We start from the raw sequence: 6,665 nt of genomic DNA on the forward strand, positions 1-6,665 counted from the left end.
TGAGATCAGACCTTCTTCTTGAGTGTCAGATAATCTACCATTTACATAGGAGTGGTTAAAACATGCTAATAACGGTCCTCTTAGTATATCAAAAAAGGTTTGGTATACCTCGACTGGTATGCCATCCAACCCTGGAGTTTTCCCAGACTTAAAGTCTTTAATTGCATCCAGAAGTTCCTCCTCTGTAATTTCACCTTCAAATGAGTCTTTCTGTGTGGCTGTTAATTTGACATTATCAATAGAAAAAAAATCTCTACAATTAGCTTCAGTTAGAGGAGATGGAGGCGACTGAAAAGAAAACATATGCTTAAAGTACTTTGTTTCTTCCTTCAAAATATCATTTGGTGAATTATGGGTGACTCCGTCAATTGTAACCAGTTTCATTAAGTTCTTTTTGGTAGCATTCCTATGTTGAAGATTTAAAAAGAATTTTGTGAATTTTTCCCCATATTCCATCCAGTTTGCTTTATTTTTATAATATATTACACTTGATCTTTCTTGAATAAGTTTCTCCATTTCTTTTTGTTTTTCCTCTAATTTATTCTGAGCCTCTATGTTACAGTTTTTATTGCCATCTATCTGTTCTGTTAGACTTTCTATTTCCTTTCTTAGTATAAACTCTTTTGACCTAAATTGCTTTTGTTTTCGAGATGAGTACTGAATTGCATGGCCTCTAAAGGCACATTTAAAGGTGTCCCATACAATAAGGGAATTCGCTGTACCTATGTTATGTTGGAAAAAGTCAGTTATAAATTCCTTTGTTCTAATTATAAATAAATTATCATCCAATAGGCTTTGATTAAATTTCCAATATCCTCGCCCACGTGGAAATTCAGTAAGAGTAATGTATATGCCTATTATATGATGTTCCGACCGCATTCTGTCCCCTATCAACACTTTTTTAAACTTTTGGTGCCAACGAGAATGAGATAAGAAAGAAGTCAAGACGACTAGCTTGATTCAGTCTCCGCCATGTATATCTCACTAGATCAGTATATTTAAGCATCCATATATCTACTAGTTCTAATGTATCCATGACATTCACAATTTCCTTAAGAGCATGTGGGTGATTGTTTGTGGTGTGATTTCCTTTACGGTCCATTGAGCTATTTAAAACAGTATTATAATCCCCCACCATAATAATATTGTCTTGAGTTGCTTGCAGGCTTGATCATTTATTATATATATTGTCAAAGAATTGTGGATCATCATTATTTGGTCCGTAAAGGTTAATGAGCCATATCTGTTTATGGTCCAATAACATATTTAAAATAATCCATCTACCTTGTGTATCTATTTGTACAATTTGCACATTCGGATCGAAATTACTATTAATTAATATCATCACCCCTTTTGAATTTCTTTGCCCATGGGAGAAGTATATTCCCCCCCCCCCCATTCTTTTTTCCACGCTACTTCATCTCGAATTGTTGAATGAGTTTCCTGTAAACAATAGATATTATATTCCTTCTCTTTGAGCCATGTAAATATTGTTCTTCTTTTGTTATTATCAGCTAAGCCATTACAATTATAACTGGCTATACTTATTTCACCATACACCATAATGAGATACAAGTTTCAAGTCTATTTATCATTATATATGTTTGTAAATTTACCAATAAAAAATAGCGTAATGATTGAGTGTCCATATAGCTGTGCCGTGATATTTGCACTGCTACGGAGCAACCCTTCAATTGTTCTCCACTAATTCCCCCGCTAAAGCCCCTCCCCATCCCAAGTTGAGCCGTCATCCCAGTGATCAGCATCCCACCCACGTCCCTCTGCATCCCTAAGGCCCCTAGAGGCCAAATATCTTAGTTTAGTTCTGTGCGTTATGGCCAAAATATCATATCACGATATTTTCTTACCTCATGTACACTATATATACAAAAGTATGTGGACTCCCCTTCAAATTAGTAGTTTCGGCTATTTCAGCCACACCCGTTGCTGACAGGTCTATAAAATCGAGCACACAGTCATGTAATGTCCATAGACAAACATTGGCAGTAGAATGGCCTTACTGAAGAGCTCAGTGACTTTCAACGTGGCACCGTCATAGGATGCCACCTTTCCAACAAGTCAGTTCGTAAAATTTCTGCCCTGCTAGAGATGCCCCGGTCAACTGTAAGGGCTGTTATTATGAAGTGGAAATGTCTAGGAGCAACAACGGCTCAGCCGCGAAGTGGTAAGTCACACAAGCTCACAGAACGGGACTGCAGAGTGCTGAAGAGCGTAGTGCGTAAAAATGGTCTGTCCTCGATTGCAACACTCACTACCGAGTTCCAAACTGCCTCTGGAAGCAACGTCAGCACAATAACTGTTTGTCGGGAGCTTCATGAAATGGGTTTCCATGGCCGAGTAGCCACACACAAGCCTAAGATCACCATGTGCAATGCCAAGCGTCAGCTGGAGTGGTGTAAAGCTCGCCGCCATTGGACTCTGGAGCAGTGGAAACGCCTTCTCTGGAGTGATGAATCATGCTTCACCATCTGGCAGTCCGACGGACAAATCTGGGTTTTTTCGGATGCCAGGAGAACACTACCTGCCCCAATGCATAGTGCCAACTGTAAAGTTTGGTGGAGGAGAAATAATGGTCTGGGGCTGTTTTTCATGGTTCGGGCTAGGCCCCTTAGTTCCAGTGAAGGGAAATCTTAACGCTACAGCATACAATTCTGTGCTTCCAACTTTGTGGCAACAGTTTGGAAAGGCACTTTCCTGTTTCAGCATGACAATGCCCCCGTGCACCAAAGTGAGGTCCATACAGAAATGGTTTGTCAAGATCGGTATGGAAGAACTTGACTGGCATGCACAGAGCCCTGACCTCAACCCCATTGAACACCTTTGGGATGAATTGAAAAGCTGACTGCGAGCCAGGCCTAATAAAAAAAATAGATTATTGGATGAAACATTGAATTTGGCATTACTGCTATTAACCAATCACTACATGGAACAACAGATAGTCCCCCAAAAAATCTAAAGGAAGTTTGTTCTGAAGTATCTGAGAGATAAGAAAGATCAGGAAACATCTGTTTTTTACATGCATTCATCCCCTTATTTTAGGCACTAAACTATCTCCATATATACTTCCATAAGTCTTGTGAGGCTTGTGGGCTTCCTAAAGCAAAACGGAGAACACCATCGTGTTCGTGAGAGTCTCATCTTTCAAAAGAGCGTAGGCCAAACCGTTTCTGACGCTACATACGATTTTGTGAGAAGGGCGATATCTCATGGTCTGACAAACACCACTCTACCTCTGCCATCCTTCACCGCAGATGCGGAAGGGCGATATCGGCGGATGCGGTGGATTGAGACGCAGCACATGCAAAAAAACATATTAGTTTAAACAGACGTGTTTTATTATGTTAATTAGATTTCCGCAGGTGCGCAAACATTGTAGGCTAAGGGTTAACAAACCAAACATTGAAATTACATCTAAAAAAAAAATAAACGGTCCGTGCATCAATACCGGTATATAGTAAAATGGTTTATACCGTCCAGCCCTATCGTGGTTGTAAAATAGATGCTATTGAGCAGAAAGCTGAGACAATCCTCTCTTTGACGGGGACAAGGGGACGAAGCTTCCAAAGCTTCCACATTTTGTAATGTTATACTATCGGAACGCATTTTTACTCTCGAGCGAATGGGGGGAGAGGAGAGTGGCTTGCTCATCACAGCAGCAGGCCCCAGTGAGGACACAGGCAGACACTTTCATTACAGGAATCATGAGGACAATGAACTTTACTGTTTGACCAAATCATGGTTTTAGCCGCTCCCCAAAAATAGGACTTTTTGAGTGAGGTGACAATGTACAATGTGCTCTTTCTACATTTATAAGCACCCTGTCCGTTTTTTACAATCCATGATCTTGGCTGTCTAACTGATGACAGAGTCAAGGCAGGTCTCTTTGCTGATGCCGCATTTTACTTTGAATCAGAAAACCAGGCCGGCCCATCTTGGTTAGGCCAGGGCAGGCCATTGCCCACTGATCAGCCAAAGACTCCCTATAGATTATTAGCCGCAGGCCATGTCACCTTTTTCATTGTTTTATTTTTATATATATTTTCTTTTTTTGGCAATTTCGACCAGCCCACCCAACAAATAAAATGTTCCAGCCCAATTGCCAGATGGCCAATCTGCCCCTGGGCAAAGAGTAGAATATTTGATATTTGGAATATAACCATATTTCTCTACGTTCCAAGTAATTTTTTTTTGCCAGGGGGGCACTGACTGTCTATTTAGTCCCCCCACCCACCACTCTTTTCCTTATGTACTCTACCTGCATGTGAAATAAGCCTAGCACCTCACCTCTGTTTTTCGCTCTCCCTGCCTGTGTCAGAACTACACTTAAGTGCTGTTTCCGATATCCATGAGTAAGCCCCATAAAAGCCGCCCCATCGCCACAGCATTATTGTTTCTTGATTGATGGATGAGGGCTGACACTTCAATGAAGCCATTTCCACTGGCATCTGTATCCGATGATGTGCAGCGTATATTTTCCATCCACGCCTCATTTCTCGCCTGTGTCATTCTTGGAACTTCATTTACACCCTGTTCCCTGAAGGACCTTTTTTTCCCCCCATCTCCTTTTCTCTCTCTCTGTCTCTCTCTCTCTCTCTCTCTCTCTCTCTCTCTCTCTCTCTCTCTCTCTCTCTCTCTCTCTCTCTCTCTCTCTCTCCCTCTCTCTCTCTGTCTGTCTCTGTCTCTGTCTCTGTCTCTGTCTCTGTCTCTGTCTCTCTATTTCTCTCTCTATTTTTCTCTCTTTCTCTCCCTGTTCTGTTTTCCCCCCTCAGTGCTATAAAATAATGCTATTTCTTGTCGGCTCCGAAGGGGCCTGGGGTAATTTGCAGAGCCATGATAAAACAAAAGACATGGAGGGGTTATTTACTGGAAGTGTACAACTGACAGGGTTCCACTGTTGTGTTTCTTTTCACTTGTCGTCAGATGCCAGATCCATGGCTGTCCAAGTCTAGGACAGAGCTATGATATCCAAACCCTACCAGATAGGCACCATGTCTGGCCTATATTTCGATCATTATCTCTCATGTTTTGAGTCAAAAAAAATTATTTCTATACTGCAGAATCCAATGCATTGACCTAATTATGCTGAATACATGTTTTATCCGTGCAATGATAGTGTGATTGAGGTGGCTTTTCTGAGAAATGTTTGCTCATATGGAGAGCAGATGGCTAGGAAGCATCATTGCGGCTTTCTGGGATGACAGCCATGAGATTCCCCCTCAGGTGCCGTTGGAGCCCCTTTAGAAGGGGAGGGTGATTGGTGGGACATGGCACTTCCTAAATAACTACTATCTGTTATCTGCCTGAGTTTGCCACCTCGAAGCACTCACCAACAGGACACACGCGCTACTATACAATGCGTGGCCTAAATAATATGCAGTAGCTCAGATCTAGCACTTACAGTGTTGTATATAAGCTGCTTTTAGCTCTTCATTGGTGTTTCCTGATGGGGTTGTATCATTCTATAAACAGGTATTTATATATATATATTTTTTTAAGTTATGCATTCCCCCCCCAACAAGAGATACAATATATACTTTTACATACAAGATATGTAAAAGTAATAGATGCTGCCTAGTGTCTCAACACCTTGGGATTCATAGGGATTGATACATGGTCTTTGGTCAGAAGGGGAAAAGTGTAATGGAACGACATTATCGTTTCCATTATGTATTCATCATCGTAGCACTGCATTTGGCCTCATTGGACATGACCTTGCCGGTCATGGGACATTTCAGTGCAGCATCAAAAGATTGTTTCCCTTCAATGATATTAGGGAGCTGCGTGTTTACTATTACTATGACAACAGAGGCATTTTCACAGACAGACATGGCCTTCTCCATTCCTGATGGCTCCTCCCTCTTCTATTTTCTTCACAGGACTCCAGTCCACAAGGTAAGGGAATAGTGGTCCCCTCCTTTATGTATACATTAGACTGGTTTCCACCCTGAGAAGGCAGAAGAAAAGGAGAAGTGATTGGCCCCCAGAGTGTATTTCCCCTGTGTCCGCATTGCCGTGCCATTCTTTATCAATAATCACCCTGAAGGGGAGCACTGCTCTTGTTTGTGTGGGATTGACCTCTCCGGTGATGGGGCTACACAGATGGGGGTCATCTGTAACACAAGGTCCTCTATATAGGCCTACTGAGGTCCTGCTGCATAATGTGGCGGTGAGAGGCAGAGAGAGAGAGAGAGGGTGCAACCAGAAAGGAAGGGATGGAGGGGGAAATGGTACCTCAACTGTCCATCTTGGGATGAGAGAAGAGGAGAGGAGAGTGTAACCACATAAGAGCCCTTGCAGCCCTGTCACCACTCCAGCGGCATCATCTCAAATCTGTCACGTCCAGTGCAGAAAACGATGTCTTTATCCCAGTGCAGAAAACAATGTCTTTATCCCAGTGCATTGCTAGAAGTGGGATGTGTTGTGCTCTTCAACATGCTCTGCCTTAGAACAATGAAGTATACTATGTATCATACATTCATAGCTAGAATTACAGTAGTTGTGGAGTTATTGTGCAATTTGTGATTGAGGGTCTATCAGGGGATTTTCTTTTCCATCTTCCTCTGTGATCTGAGTGTACCACAGTAATTCACAACCGCGTATGGTTACAGTGGATAAAGCTGAAAGAGAGCCAGTTGCACGTATTT

Source organism: Coregonus lavaretus (assembly GCF_964263955.1).
Source record: "Coregonus lavaretus genome assembly, chromosome: 20".
Taxonomy (NCBI): domain Eukaryota; kingdom Metazoa; phylum Chordata; class Actinopteri; order Salmoniformes; family Salmonidae; genus Coregonus; species Coregonus lavaretus.